General features: G+C 34.7%; 1 protein-coding gene and 2 long non-coding RNA genes across 7 annotated transcripts in view; 2 read left to right on the top strand and 1 right to left on the bottom strand.

Moving 5' to 3' along the window:
• LOC108917312 (serine-rich adhesin for platelets) overlaps nucleotides 1-17,280 on the top strand; it is a 305,787-nt gene that overhangs the window by 219,704 nt on the left and 68,803 nt on the right. The window lies entirely within an intron of this gene.
• Nucleotides 11,671-13,613, bottom strand: LOC111691343. Its single transcript, XR_002762927.1, has 3 exons — nucleotides 12,957-13,613; nucleotides 12,767-12,849; nucleotides 11,671-12,517 (listed from the first exon to the last, which is right to left on the bottom strand). It is a non-coding gene; the product is annotated as an uncharacterized LOC111691343 (long non-coding RNA).
• On the top strand, nucleotides 13,719-13,938 carry LOC108917314. Its single transcript, XR_002762928.1, has 2 exons — nucleotides 13,719-13,813; nucleotides 13,867-13,938. It is a non-coding gene; the product is annotated as an uncharacterized LOC108917314 (long non-coding RNA).

Below are 17,280 nucleotides of genomic sequence, written 5' to 3'. Positions count from 1 at the left end.
TACTTTTCTTCATTGGCAACCTACTTTAAAATGTGTTTAAAGTTATTTATGCAAGCGAGAATTTCAATAAAATCGTACGGGTGGTGGTGGTGGGGGAAGCAGAGAGCGCGGCCGCTTCGGCCTGCTCGAAATTGAATCGACGAGTTCAAAACCGCGACGCGCTTAAAAATTTTTAATATCTCAGCTTCTAGAGGTCCGATTTTGATGATTTTTTTTAAATCGATGTCTCGCGATTTAAAAAAAAAACAATTAGCGTATTTTCAAATGCATATCGTTAATAACTATTGGTCTTTCAACAGTCCAATAATTATTTACCTTTAAACCTTTAATTATCAACTTTATTTTTTTATTGTATCAAAGACAAGTGCATAAACTTATATACTGTTTATCAAAGATCAAAAATAAGTTTATTTAAATATTCTAAAATTGTTTAAACAACAATTATTTTCAAAATATGTCGTAAATTAGTAATTAATTAATTAATTAATTAATTAATTAATTAATTAATTAATTAAATCATATTTCTTTTGTGATTCAAGTATAATTCAAATATTATTTATTGTTTAAAATATAAGCAAAAGAGAAATTAACTCATTATATTACAAATATATAAAATTATAGTACAAAAATTCGACCAATGTTTAAACAAGCGCCAGAGCTCTCCTAATTGAAGGATTTGAATTTTTCAAAAAGCGTTTGAAAGCTTTGAGAGAGATGTGATTAAATTTTCAAGTCTCTAAGGGCTTTGGTTTTTGCTGTGCAAAATTTTGAAAGTTTGCAATTTTGCAGATTAATTATACGAACGTATCACTCTTTAAAATGTTCAAACTTACACTAAATTAATTTATTTAGTTTCTCATGTAGCTAGTTTGTTGGTTAAAGTGCCGTCTCAAGACAATATCCCGTCTTCTAAGAGAGCGAATTCAAATGCGGATCCAGCGCCCGTCTTGCTCGACACGCCATCAAAGGAAAATATATTTTTTATGTTTCTCATTACGATTTTCTTTCGATCCATACCGTTAAGATTCCCCCCTCGTGCTAGTCGATTTGACTGAATACTGATCAAGGCTTCAATAAAATGTTTCTCATTACAACTTTAAATTGGAAACAAACAGCGAAATTTTATTGTCTGATCTCTGCGAGATTTCCTTCCTTCAAAGCTCGGAATACCAGAAATCTCATTATGGCCAGTTTTAAATTCGTTAAAGAAGTCTGCATCGAGGAGACCTAATAGAACGAGGCGTTTTTCAAACCGGCAAACTAGATTTTCCTTGACGCGAATTCCATTTTTATCCGGACCAACTTTATAATAATATTGTGTCTCGGTTCCCATTTCGGAAGTTTCTGCTGACTTCCGCACAAGAAAACTGCTGTTTTTCGAATACATTTTCAAATCAAATCACCTAATTCCGCAAAAAAGTACAGACAGTTGCTGAGTTGCTACAACTTTTCAAATAATTTTAGTAGGAGGGGTTCTATCCACTGACAAGTTTTATTTTCCAAAATAGTTTACTGTATTTGCAATCCCTTTCTTATGCACTTTATAGCAACATATAGCAACACAGAAATGGTATAAACGAAACGTAAAAATGGTACAAATCTTAGAATACAGAAGAAAAAGTAAAATATAATAAATGTTAATGTCAAAGTATTAAAATAATGCAAATAACGAAAATAGCATTATTGTCATACCCAAATCAAAATTAAAAAAGTCGTATGTCGTCATGAGCAGAATTGAAAAAGCTTTAAAACGGGGTTTCACTTAACATTGAGTGCTATTTACAGTTGAATTTGAACACCCTGTATGTATTAACAGTAATAGTGTCAATATGTGTTTGTCCAATTCGATTTCTTTTAATGTACTTTCATTCTCTTTCTTATTTCTAGCGCTGACTACCATCATACATATATAAAATTAATCTTTTTTTTACCAGTAACATTTTTCCGTACAAAAAAAAGTTGCTGACGGAATCAGCCTAACAAAATTAACTTCTCGGCCCCAAACGCCAGTTGTTGATTATTTGAACGTTCCTTTATGTGTGCCCACGTTCAAAACTAACTAGCGGTCATTAATTTCGCAGGAAATAACTTTTGCTAGTCGGGGGGCAGTTTGACACTCTGGATGAATTTACTCTTTCGGCTTTCAACAACATCTCATACAAAATGTATGGAGTTATGGACCGGAATATTCTTCAGCCTTTACAAGAACAATCCAGATGAAAAAAAAAAAATTGTGGTGTATTTTCTTAAATTTTATTTTTATTTTATTTATCCAATTTAATTTTTAATTTTAATTTAGTCATAAATCACAACCAATAGGCGATGTCCAATAACAGGATATTAATATAACGTCTATTAAAATATAAAAGAAAAAAAAAGGAATTAAATATAAAAGATAAAAAAAATATAAATATATTAAACAAATAACAAATATAAAGAATAAAACAAAAACTTAACAAACAATATGAGGCCACATGGCAACTCAAGTAAAATATTTTTTATACTATTAGACTATTCTTTTTTTCACCTTTGACCTCTTGTGTGTTTGTTATGTTATCATTAACTTTTACACTGAGGTAAGTTGGGTTAAATCAACCTATTTTGACACCAGGAACCTCCTATTACAGTATGGCCCATTCGTCACCAAAACAATAAAATGACTTTTCTTTTCGAACCGCTTATCAACCGTACCCCTTTATCAATAAATTTCGCAATACTTAATGCCAAAAGTTCTATCCGCCCGAGCTCGCCGAATATTTTGTGTACAAGTTGGCTGTGAAACGGAGGCCATGTACGTGCCAAGCCTGTTTTATTCGTCTTGCTTGGCAATGGAACAAGACATGTCTCTTATTTCCATAAATCCGCGGCAAATTTATTTCAATATAAACTTCAATTTTGAAGAATGCCGACGATGAAAAGTCGTTCACGGTGAAAAGCTGGCACGTGTGTAAAAGCCAACGCCGGTATACTTATTGTTTTCGAAGCGTTGTGGAATATTTGTCAGTCCGGTGCTCCTATACTTGTATTTATAGAGGGCCTTGGCGGTTTCAAACGTTTAACCTTAAAAAAAAAGTGACTGAAAGCTTCTGTGTTACGTGGAAAAATTAATAAAATAAAAAGGATACCTTACAATCTAAATTACGTTACGTATAGTTGAAAAATGTTCCTTTTTAGGCAATATAACTAACGATATGTGGGAAACAACAAATTTTCACTATGAGAATCTTAATAACATTTTGTCCTATTCGTCGAATCGTTTCTCGAAAATTGTCTCGGAATTAGACATTTTTTGTTACTTATATTTACGATTTAGGCCTCCTTTAGATCCCCAAAACACGCGAGTCGACGAAATTTTATTTGAGGATGCCAGTACACGAAAATTGCTAAAAATTACATATGTACCTATAAAACATCTACAAAACTTTTTTGTCACGTTTCAATAATACAAAAATAATCAAAAAAGACCTACAATATGATCATTTTTAATTTTTCTTTCTTAAGCAAATAACTAACATGTTTTAATTCAAGTGAATTTCGCTTAATTTACGTATCTACTTTGATTTATATTTCACGATTTTTTTGGTTGAATTTAACAAGGAATCTAGCGCTGTATCTCTAATCAGCACATATTTTTTGGCAACACTGTGAGAAATTATTGTTTTCGAGACCAGGAGCTGGTGTGGAAAAATGTGTTTTGAATGGTGGACGATGAGAAATTGCATTTGAAATAAATATTAGCTGAAAAAAAGCTTTGCCCGGACCTGTAGAGTAGTAGGACGATGTGTAGCGTTCTAAGCCACGAAGACTCCGATTAGTACGTTTCCATAACATAGCTTATATACTTAACTTGAAAGGTAGGCAAGCCGGCATTGACTTTTCGCTCGACGAAGGTCAAGAAGCAATTTTCCATTTATTCAAAGTATAATTTATATGGCTCGTAAATTCCCAGAAAGCAAAATATATTTATTGGGGTAGGTACTAAATGTAATTGTAGCGTACCGCTACACTTTTATAAAGTAGATCAAAGGTTTCCAAAGGCAATCAAGTGAAGCAAAATACTTTTAGAACATAACAAGATCAGATAGGTCACCTTAGACTATGAAAGTTCTTCAAATCCGCTGTGAAATACAATAAAATATACTATAATATAATATAATATAATACGTTCGGAATCAAAGATATCTCCCAACCATCGCTAGACAATGTGTGGAAAACCATCTCCATCGATTCCCATCACGTCCGACTCCTGGTAGCAGGATACCCACGCCGGTAATAGTTTTCACTATTCCGCCTTGGAACAATAAATTGAAATTGTTCTTGATTAGCAAATTCATCAGTCGGTTCGACCCGGGCCGCTAACGAGACGGCTATTAATTGAGTTTCCCGCCGGTAGGGGGCGTGAGGCGCCGCGCCACCACCTCGTCAGTTAATTACTTGAGTGCGCGCCACGCCAGCAACCTTTCATGAGGTGGCTTGCTGAAAAGTTGGCCCAAGTTGTTCGGAAATTAAGAAGCTTATCATTCACCTCGTATCCCGATCGGTGGGGAAATTGTTGCCGTGGCGTATTATGTGGGTGAAGATGGAGAGGGGTGGTGGTGGTGGTATAGGGGCGGGGGTGTTAGTTCGGGATAACTAGATACGCGAATTTAGAGGGAAGATAAGTTTATGGTAGGGTAGGGTAGGGTAGGAAATATATGCGGAAATATTCAGGTCTACACTGAGAGAACAGTTTATTTTGACTAAGAAATATTATGTCGAGTCTGTAGAATTATACTCTTGCTAAATGTATAAAAAAATGTGCGCTATCTTAATGTATTTTACTTTAATAACATACTATTGTCTGTATTATTTTCATTATGGTTTTAAAAGTTTGTCTCGGCCTATCTGATTTATTTGTATCAGACTTTAACTGTAAATCATATTCATCAACAAATTCTCCTTTTTCATTACCTGATTTATTAATATAAGATTTATATTTTTCTCCTGACTTTGACACTTTGTCACATGTGTCAGTTTTAACCATACTGCTGTCTGATTTATTACTATCAGATTTTGCTACTGACTTTGACATTTTGTCAGATGCGTCAGTTTTAACCACACTTCTATCTGATTTATTACTATCAGATTTTCCTACTGACTGACATTTTGTTAGATGCGACAGCTTTAATATCTAATTTCAGCCTTGATCTTAAAAAAATTCGCTTTATCTACAATAACATATCTAACAGTAATAAATTTCCCAGGGTCCACATCACACGTTTTATATCCATTTGGTATATACCCTACTAAGATAGCTTTACTGGATATTTCATCAAATTTTGTCTTATTTGTTTTATATGTACATAAATGGTAGAACCAAAAACTCTTAAATATTTTATACTTGGCTTTTTATTATGCCATAATTCGTATGGTGCTTTTGTTTGAACGAGTGCTTTAGTAGGCGTTATATTTATTAAAAATGTGGCAGTAATTATCGTCTCTCCCCAAAATATTTTATGTAAACTAGCACCATTTACCATGGCTCGAGCCTTTTCAGTTATTGTTCTGATCATGCGCTCAGATACACATTTTTGTTGCGGGGTTCGGGGCACTGTTAAATGATAGCTAATACCCTTTTTCATGCAATTCTTTAATATCATTTGACAAATATTCTCCCCCATTATCACAATATAAATTGACCACTTTAGTATTAAAATGAGCCTCACTTTTTGCAATACAATCTTTGAAAACAAAAAATACATCAGATTTATATTATGTTATTAAATATGTAACACAATAATGAGTGTATTGATCAACAAAAATTACAAAATAATTTTTGTTAGTTACCTATTGTCGAAGGTGTGATTGGACCACAAACATTCGAATGAACAATAAATAATGGGCGTTGTACATAACTTTTATTTTTTACTTTTGCAAATGGTAGTCGTGTTTGTTTACCATTTATACAAGCTTCGCATAAATCATCAGGCCATTTGTTTGTTTTTTAATTCCCAAAATTTAGATTTACTTATGTGACCTAACCGTTGATGCCACAATTTATAATTATTTGTTTTTTTTTGTTCTATATTTGTGTATCGGGGTTCGTTATTTTTCTTAAGATTTTAAATTCGACAGTTATTAAATTATTTAAGGTCTGTCAAAAATGACATACACTGTGACACAAAAAAGTTATGGTTATTTAAATCCAGGTACAACATGTGTCGTCCTCTAACATTAAACAAAAAACTAAGTGAATATTTGAGTTTCTCATCATCAATACTCCCAGTTTCTCGAATGTCCTCAAATTGCCACGCTATTGAACAAAAATATAATCAAAATACCAAACAAAAACTTTTTTTGTACGATCTGTATCTCAAGAACCAAGTCGTTGCGGATCCATGCTCATCTGAACTTTTTATCTTAGAATTAGTCACAGATTCACCCTTTAAAGTATATCAAGCACTTGTACACAGAAAAAGTTAGAAAATCAGCATATTTTCGTCTTCCGAGCTGATTGAAAGACATCTTCGAGAAACTGGTCAGTTTAAAATAACACCCATTGTGGAAGAAACTGGCGACGCGAACTTCCACAACAGAGTTCTTTTCATGGACATCGTCGATGTCGTCATTGAAAGACTTCGACATATGGATTGGTTAGGTTAGTCCTATTGGATTACCAAATCGTCTCGATGGCAAAAGTTATTTTGATTTTCTGCAGAATACTAATTGTTTGGAAATCTACCAGTTAATCTAAGTAATCACATGAATTTTATGCATGACGGAGCACCATCTCACTTCAGTCACAATAATTTATGGGAACATTTAAATGATAAGTACCTAGACCAGGGGTCGGCAAGTAATTTTAGGTGGGGTCCGGATACTTTTGAAAATTTTTAAGGAGGTCAAAAAAAAATTCATATTACGTATATTTTAGTTTTAATTTGGACTCAAATTTAATCTGCTTACTAACCATTAAGAACTCACACACTCACACAATTGTAAAATACTAGAAAAAATGATAAGATTGGCACTTAAACGTAAAAAACATTTTTTAAATATTTTATTTGAGTAATTTATACTTTCAAAAAATTTTTTGCGGTCCAGTAATTTACTTTCCGCGGTCCAGACCTGAACCGCGGTCCGCCAGTTGCCGACCCTTGACCTAGACGGATGGATAGACAGGGGAGACGACGCTTCAATTCACTGGCCACCACGTTCACCTGACTTAATTCCGTGTGATCCTTTTATTTGATGAGCCTTGAAACAGAAAGTGCACTCTGGGAATATTGGTATCGAGGGATAACAGGATTGAAAATGCTGTTCACAGTTTGGAGTATGGAGGAATACTACGAAAAGTGCGTTTAAATTGGGACACCCTGTATATCCATTTTATGTTAGTTATGATGGAAAATACTCCGGTAGTAATCGGTACAATCAGTGGAGACTTTCGTTTCTATTAAAGATATCTGTTTACAGACTGTTAACTGGCTTGTAGATCTGCCCACATACTCATATCTTCGCCATGGCAACATCTCGGCAGTTAAAACTTGGCCCGCTTAATCTATCGCAAAGTCGAAACTGCTTATGCAGCAGACGTATCGGATTCTAATCCATCACGGCAGGAATCCTCTATTTACACGAAATGACAACCCCGATATGCAAAACGTCTTGAGAGTATAATCTCTCGGGGTTTCCATGGCATCATCGTTTCTGTTTGTAACTTTGCCAGTTAGGCAGCTGGTTCATTATCGTCTAATGAAAATTCACTTACGCCGCACCCGGTTTTTTTTATTATATCCTCCGTAAGGAGGATCTAGCTATATTAAATTCCAAAAGAGGACGGGATAACATATAAGAGTATATAAGAACAAAGTGGCTGTTATAAACATACAAGCATAACGGTAGAAAGATGTAGCTTGTAGATATGACTCATATACAGGGTGTACCTTTGAGTGAGGTAAATTTTTTAATAAATTCCTTCTCGTTTGTTCTGAAAAAGAAAACAGTGCCTACCAGTAATTAGCGAGACGTAAATCAGAGACGAAACAAGTTAAAGTGGAACTAAAAATTCGAATTTCTTGGGCGGCGAGGAAAAGAAAGCGCAATTCTTTCCTCTTTCCGAAAGGGCCCCTCTTTATGCAGAGATTAAAAGATAGTGCGCGCTGTTAACACTATTTTAAGCGCAGTAGAGTGTATAAATGTCTCCTTTGTTAAGATAACTTTTTTACATGGATTTCAGAGGAGCGCATTCAAACGACGTGCTCAGCCGAAAGAGCCAGAGTTCACCTTATTATGTGTCTGTCTCTCTTCCGTCCTCGTGCTTTTTTTCTTTCGCTGCAGCCACACCAAGCCGCTCGTCGGTTGAAGTTGATCTCCTTTTCAAATTGTCTGCAAAGGAATATTGACAAGCTGTTATTTGTATTTGGCCACTTAAGACGAACACTGAAAGCTGGTTGGTTAAAATTAAACAAAAAAAAATTAAAAATAAATATGCCAGACATTTTCTTTCTTCATTACCTATTCCAATATATAACAACACAAATATCTAAAAAATTATATCAACGATGAAAACTATTGTTGATAATATCTCTACATTTCAGTATCGGTAGCTTTTATTGCTTTAAGGAGGTATATCGGGTTTACTCAAATGCACAGATGTACTTGAAATTTATATAGTGCTCCCTCTGTGCGTCATATTTTTTTAATTTTTTTTTGATTCTAGATTTTGAGATATTGTTGTTGAAAGTTGTTCATTTTAACATAAGTTTATATGGCGAAGATGGACGGTGCGGCTCTTTTTTTGCCCATAACTGAGAAAAAAATGTAGAAATTGTGAAACATCACTTTTCCATAGGTAGTATTAGGTAGTATTAGTATTATTTTAATTTTTGATGTAAAACTAATGCAAGATTTGAACACAGTACAGCTGTATTAATTAGAAACAGAAACCAATAATTGCATTTCTGTCTGACTTGAGGATTAATGTGGCAACGTCGCAATCAGCTGACAGCAAGGAAGGAATACATTTGAAAGACTTGATAAAAACGAAATCGATTTCAAACATATACATTTTTCCTAAATCCCATGAACATTATTATCAACAATAAATTATTCACAACAGATGATTTTTTGTAATGTTTATAAAAAACTAGATTAATTAAAAAAGACTAGGAAGCTGTGATATATTTATTGGAATAAAAAATACAGTTAATAAATCCTTTTAATATATTTAATGGTTTATAAAAACATCGTAATCATTACCCAGCAACATTTAGGGTAACATAAAGTTTTCTTCACTTGATTAATATAATTAGTAATACTTGAGATAAAAGCATTTGGACGGAATAACAAAGGAACATAAATATTTCTCAGCAAACTTTATATCTAAAAAATTAGTTATAGTTGCAAAACTTTTGTAACATTACTAAAATAGAGATTAAAAACACCAACAGTGAGTAATAATGTAATTTCTATCACAGAACCTTCAAAATTGCATCCAACATTTTCTTTGACTTGGACGAGAGATGGGCGCGAGTGTCATTTAATTTCTTTAGTACTAAATTAACACAATTCTCGTTGTTTTACCAGTTTACATGATTTACGGATTTTAAATAAAGGATATAAATCATCGCGAGGATAATACGATATATTTGCTATATATAATAATTATATTTTACATAGTTATCTTTACCCGAATTTGACGCGCAATATCTCCGATGTTCGAGGTCTGTTTGTAGGTTCGCAGTGTGTACAACTGCTAGTTAATTATTAGCGCTGTTGCCACATCTACATAGTCTTTATACGTTCATTAAATATAATTTAAAACTACTTAAATATGATATTTTCGTGTTGTTAATTAGTCAATATGTATGTTATGTGCATATGAGTAGATTTCTTTGCTATATAGATAATGTTTATCGCAAATAATTTCAATAGAATTTAATTTTTTCAAATTGGCAGCGGGTCTCATAAGAAAAGCATAGGACCCCCCCTCCTGCGCTCCTCACTTCCCTCAAACCCCGATATACCTCCTTAACTCTAGTCAAAAGCAACATATCACTTTCCCTGAATCTGACCTCAGACCACTTAAAACTTACCATCCCATGAGCTCGCCGTCTGCCAGTAGGCCTGTTAACCCGCCCAGTAATCCAGTTATTGTTAAATTTAGCGTGCTTTTCAGTTTCAAACAATCATCGTCCCGTGGAGATTTTCTCATCTCTGAGGCATCAAAGAAGGGAGCGTCATAAAAACATCGGTGTTTGGATAGAGCGGCAAGAAAGGGCGGTGGGTTCGAGGGGATGCGGGATGTAAATCGATTCTTTTCTTTTAAGCGTAATTTCGCCTCACCCAGACAGGTCCTTTGTTTGATGTTGTAAATTGACAAAAAATCAAATGTCTTTTAATGAATGCATTTTTGAAGCAGTCTTGGTTCTGATCTTTGCAAAAAGTTTAACTATCTTTCCATTTTTCTAGCGACCGACCTTATAGTTATTTTTTGTTTGGTTAGCTTTTTATTCTATTCAGGGCAGTTTTTTCGCAACTATGACTTAAATCAATGTATGTTATTCACTTAAGCATACGTTTTTTATGATACAAATATAGATTTAATTGTCAATACTACCAAAAAAGCAATAATAATAAATCTACAAATTTCAGGAAACAATGTTAGTAAATTGCCCTGTGCAAATCTCTGCATACGCTCAACTAATAGGTAGGGCACATGATCTTGTCTTGCCTTCAACAATGCCACAAACATAATTCTGAGCAACTGGATATAATAGCATACACATCTTATTCGTCGGTTAAACTGTCTTCATTGTAACGGAGAAATATTTTTACTAAAGGCCCCTATTTCATTTGTTCTTAAACAAATGACATTCAAGGGCGGCGCCTGTAGGGGTCCCCCACGTATGTGGCTTTTGTTTTATTCTCGGTGGGGACATTTATCGATATTATTTTTGCCATATTCAAACAAATCCTTCAATATATTAATATTCCCGGTTGGGCGATGTTTTAAAAACAAACCAGTGGGCGCAAACCGTGACCGCCCCTCACCTCCCCTCCCGGATACACCAGAAGTCCATTATCGACCCCAACAAATCACAATCAGCCGGTGCGGCCGCTAAATTCCCTGCGAATATTTTAATTCGCACCGCTAAAAATGCATTAGCGATAATTTACGGCTCCCCCCCGCCGAATCTATGGCTCTATCCGAACTCCTTTATCCCAGATCATAATTTAGGCGGGACGGGAATTTGCATTTCCCTATCTTTGCCAAAACTTTTAATGGAATTGAAATGGTAATTTTACGACTTCGGCGTTTTGTTTTAATTTCGGTGTATGGCGATTAAGTGGGCGCTAGGAATATGAAGGTATTGCGTTAGGATGCAATCCGAAGCTAAGGGAGAAAGAAACGCGGTAAAAGCTTCAATTTTGCGGGTACTATTCCTACATCTGGATAACATTATGTACTACTCCGAGTATATCCCAGTGTAACCTACAACTCGTCAATGTTTGACTAGGTTATACCTTTTGGGTATTTGGCTAACTCTGTGGAGAAGGGAGTGGTTCTAGATGTTAACAGGGTGCCAGACAAATTTTCTATAGCCGTATAAATACCCTAATAGTTGACTGTCAACTTCCGAAAATAGTCAAAAAGAGGTCGACGATAAATAAAATACGATAATAGTACAACACAAGATAAATATATTTTATTTTACGTATTTACACTTATTGAGTTAATTGTATATTTACTGAATACTGTCTGAAAATTGAAATAGTATTTTGATTAATAGCAAAAGCAAATATTGAGACTAGCTACGCAAACGATTAGAGATTAGGGAGATAAAATCTATTTAAGCAAAATGCAAAAGACAGGCAATAGGCTTCGAAATGGCGTCGCTTGAGCTCAGGCGCATGCGCATAAATACACACAAGCAGGTGTATACCGTAAATAAGCAGATAAGTACCCCTAATTTCCGCAAGCGTATTACAAAATGCTGTCAATTAATCTAGTCAATAAAGCGGAAAAATAAGAGAAAATATATAAAAAAAAAAACAACAATGTAAATGTGCCAATATGGCCAATAAATAAAGAATATTAACAAAAGCGCAAACATGCAAACAATCGGATCTAAGCCAGTAAAGCTAAGCAAATAATAAATGTTACTAAGCAATAGCAAATTACCAATACTAATAATTTAATGTTACGATCAAAATTTAAGCATAGAGCAAAAAAAATAAAAGCGAAATGTTTGTTTCAAAAACTTGCGTGATATCCTTTATTATCCAAGAAATATGTCTGGTAGAGGATCTTCCATGGAACTGTACCAAAACTCCTATGGGATGACGAATGATGGTAGACGTGGTAGCACCGATTGCGTAATGCTTGGCTGAGACTGTCACAGGAGATATTTGAATACGTACAGGAACGTCAACAGTGTTCCAAATGCTGTTACGTAGAAGACCAGCTTCAAAAACAAAAGGAATCAAGCTTTCAGGAAATATTCCAAGAGTGTGTGGTCCCCAAAAAAAAACCCTAATGGAAAATTAAAAAAAGAACATTAATTTAATGCTATGGCGCAATACATATGATATATATGGTCACAACGTGACGTATTATTTTAACAAATTAATTTACCTAAATTTTTAGTAATAAAAATAAACTGGCAACGTCGCATGCCATTGCCTATATGGTTAAATTTTACTACAGCTACAAAAGTATAGAGCTTATTACAAAAGGCTAAATGTAAAACAAAAGAAAAATAACTATAATAAAAATACTTACCCTTAACTAAGGGGTTCTTTATAAAACTTGCCGCTTGTAGGCTATCTGCGTATGCGGACAGACGAATACGGACCTTATGGTATCTAATGATAAGGAAACAATTCTTACAATTTGCAATTTGAACTGAACTATTACTAAATATTATTGAATTACCGCTAAAAATGTACAATAACTAATAACTAATGCCTACCTCAATTCGTTTTCCTGGGGATACGATTTTCACACGGCGTGGTGTCAGTGATCCTTCATAAGAAGTCAGAATAAGGGGTTTACACCAAAAATACTATAATCCACAGCACTATATACCCCTAAATTCTTGATAAATGGCCACAAAAATTGCTCCTAATTAAAGATGATTTCAGAAATCATAGATTTTTCACTGGCCACCAATTCACACACACCCTCCAAAAAATCTAACCTTCTCCTGTCTTTCCACCCAGAAAACGCGCGGAAAAACCCCCCCTGGAAACTAATCATAGTGTGATTGGACAATAGCTCTGCCAATCACAGTCAAGCATGTCGGAAATAATTGAAAATATTGGTTTTTCCTGATACAACAATGCAACGGAAGGCTATAATACTATATTCTAAGTGTAAATTAACTAACTAAAATAAGACGATGTCATAATCGGGAGTTTTCAACATTAAAAATGCTATGCACAATCGGGCAACACTGTACCGCGCAGACTCTACTTGACTTAATTTAAGTCGATCAATAATCACGGAAGAAGAAGGAGACAATATGGCGAGATGTCAAATTTGAAATAAAATAAACAAGAATCAATGCCCAGTGGACTACATGAATTTTAAATTTAAGAAGCCTGTAAGAGATACACTTTAAGGTAAGCTACGTTAATTAATTGTTAGATACGTAAATAATCTCTGAACCATATCACGAAATGAATTAGGTTATACAAAATTTATATTTATAAACTATTATTTTAATCTTTATTTCAGGGTCCCAGCATTTTTGCGTTTCGAGATACCACTTGCCGCCTACAAAAACTCCAAGGAACGATAAACACTCCTGTCTACCGTTATAAAAAGGTTCGTTTTTCAAAATGTTATTTATTTTATTAATAAAATTACTTTTTAGCTAGGTATGCAAAGGGAATCTCTTCAAGGAAAACCCAATTGGTGGACTATACGAATATCCTTTTCCTTTTAACATAGAAGATCAAATCTTATCTATACAGTGTGATGTTAATTTTAGAGTGAAAACACAAATTTTAAATGGATAGAGATGTTTAAAGAAATAGGAAATAAAACCTTATAAATACTGAGTGTTTCAGTTTTCAGAATAATACAAGCCCTCTTTTAAGGTAAAAATTAAACGTTACACCAGGTTGTGTGAAATCGGTGACAGAGTTTACCAGAGTCGTTGAAGGTAAATGTTAAAGAGAAATTGACCTTGATCTTTTTTATTTTCGCTTTCATCGACGAAAAACTGATCGTGCTACAGCTTCTATTTTATTTTTGTCTTAAAGAGTGTTAAAAATTTGTCTCTCTTCTAAAATATTTGTATTTGTAACAGTACAAAGCTTTAGCATGACCACCAATAAAATTATGAGCGGATTGGTTCAGTGGATGGAGAATATTTCAAGTTATTTGAAAAAAAAAAAAAAAAATTTTTTGTCAATCATCATCATGATATTTTCTCCGAATCCGCACCAAAAAAAAGCTTCGGCAGCCAACAAATTTTAATTAACATTAACCATTTCTATGACCACGCTCATGTTTAATAAACAGCAAATTGAATCCTGTGTTTGCACAATAAACAAAATAGCTGCGCTGGCGGTTTAGAACCAACTAAATGAGATATACCGAATGATTGATTATTGACATTATGATATTGAAGGGATACTTTTGATAGCGCCCTTATGACTGTTTGCCACCTAAATATGTGTGGTCCCTCAGTTTGAGAGGTTCTGGATTTTAATTCGGGCACAAATAGCAAATAAAATAAACGATTACACAGTTTCCAGAAAGTAACGAGCGTTCAAAAAAAACGTGGTCAAGTTGGTCCTGAAAATTTGGACGTAGGGCGTAGCGTATAGCAAATGAACTTAAACGTCATCTGTCAAAGCGCTGTATCGCCGCTTTGTTATTGAAACTAACAGCTGCTATACAGCTCGTTGAGAAATGAGGTTAAGTTGGTCGCTATAAGCTACGCCCTACGTCCAATGTGTCAGAGTCAACTTCGACCACGTTTTTATTTGAACGCTCGTTACATATGAGCAAATGAACTAGAAAAATAAAGGGAAATGAAATGATTTGACAATTGCTCAGATTTCGGATAAAAAACAGCTTAATTTTTTGCAGTTAAAGTTACAAAATTGCCACATTGAGCGGATGGGATCAGAGAAAGGTGACCCACGTCGTGAACTTCCCAATTAAACCGCTACCATCGGTTAGATAAACTTTGTTGTTCCGCAGTCACCTCAGGGCTAATAAGTTTAACTTTATTCGAAAAGTTTATATAATATGGACTTTACAGTTTAATCTTTACGGCCGTAACTAGGGCCATAATATGGCGCATATTAAAATTTCGTAACGAAGCTCTATCCGAAACCAATGGGGAAAACGGTTAGGGTTTCATTTAAGTTTACCGTTGCAGCGAGGTGGATCCCCTTTATTACTGGACCGTTTTTATTGACTCCATCTGCATAATGTTCACTTCGTTATTGCTTGCCGGATTAACCTAGTACGAGACAGAGCCTGATGAACGTTCTGCCTGATAAAACATTTAAAATAATCAAAGGAGAGGTTCTCCTACCTCCTCATTAATACAGAAGCTTAAGCTGTAAAGATATCTTTAAGATTGTTGCATCCCCGTCCAATATCTTGCTCTTTGTACCTCTTTGTTCCATTTCTTCACTACTACTTTCAAGTTGAGCTTATTTGGGTTCAATTTTAATTGTATTAACAGGTGATTGGTTTGTCCTTGTAATGAAATTTTTACTACAAACGTATTTTGTTCAAAATTCCGTGATTCTTAACTATGTCAGACCTACAACTGATGATAATCTGCTGCTTCATCAGATTTTTATTTGTCTTCGACGCTCATACTGTCTGTCAAAGCTCCTAGTTCTTGTGCATATGTTATCCTTCTTCAAGGACCGAATCATAGAGGTTTCTTTGGATAAAATTTCAAATGCTACCTGAATCATATACGTGCCACGTTCCCAACCAACACGGCGTTCCTCTTTCCCTCCACCCCATCCGGGTTTCTGTTTATAAATGTTGCTTTGTAATTAAGTGCGAGTCTGTTTGCCAACGCTCAAAGACGCATAACGAGAAGGTCTTACTCGCAATACATTTAACCATAATGGTATGTAAATAACTCCACCTCTGGCCCGATATGTAATAAATTGGGACATACATTAGACGAAACCGAATGCAGAAACATATAAGCGTGGGAGGACGGAGCATACACGTAATTTGGGGATGGTAAAGCGTCTCGCGTCCTTTTAGAATTCGCCGTTTGAATAACGGAAGTACTCCAATTAGTCCCGGCTTAACCGCTGGAATTTAGCTCGTATAATGGTGGCTGTCAAAAGAAAATGGTGTTGAGTGTGTAGCAAACTAGGTTTGGGTATAGCTGTTATAAGTTTTTAGCACAGAGCGTCCTATACCTCAGCTGGCTTAATTTGACAAATTGCTGTTTATTTGGTGTTACTGTGGTTTTCATTTATATCAGTTTACAGGTGTTCAAATGGCCAACGCGTGTAGCAATCCATATTGTTTTAGTTTATGGCGCAGCAAGACAAAATGCGTTAGCAGCATCTCGCTTATACAAGCTGGGGCGCAACACTTTATCGGTAATAATACGGTTTCCCCAGAACACCAATCTGAAATTCTTTTTTTAATTAAATAAACAGGCCAGTTATAATTCGTTTTTTTTAATTGCATTTAATTTTCTGGACACGGTTTAAGTGGAATCTGATTCGAACGCTTAGGAAGATCAACGGAGGCTAGCCTCTCCTATACAGTTAATGAAACTAGATGGCTAAGTCACAGCGAATCGGACTTTCTAGTGCTTATGTACAAGGTTTTTGATGGCTTATAAGACGCAGAATGGTCGAATACGGCAACACCGCTTTATTTGAATTTAGTTTTAAGGTTACTAGTTTACGAGAAGGTGTTTGTGAAGTGTCTATTGTATACTGTAAGTGTGTAATGTTGTAAAGTAATTATTAATGCATTATTTAGTGACGGTAGAGTGTATTTTTGTGTTTTTATTTTCAAGCTTCAGTATGACATTATTAAAAAAGATTATTCAAACGTTAGAAAAAGTACTTTAATTCAATTTAGCCTAACATCTCAATGAAACGAAATATTTTATCGCTATTTTTAGAAGAGTACGTATATTATATCAGCAAGAAAAGGATATTGCCTTGACTATTCCCCGAATTATCACCCTAATCGCGGTTCGCGAGCTTACAAAGGGTGACGAGACTCCTCTTCAACACCTTTTTTGCCCTCAGAGTGAAAATTAATACATCTACGACTTT

The sequence above is a fragment of the Anoplophora glabripennis genome, unplaced genomic scaffold (genome assembly GCF_000390285.2).
Source record: "Anoplophora glabripennis isolate ALB-LARVAE unplaced genomic scaffold, Agla_2.0 scaffold22, whole genome shotgun sequence".
NCBI lineage: Eukaryota > Metazoa > Arthropoda > Insecta > Coleoptera > Cerambycidae > Anoplophora > Anoplophora glabripennis.
Note: the sequence above shows the minus strand (reverse complement) of the source record. Positions and strands in the feature narration are given on the sequence as shown.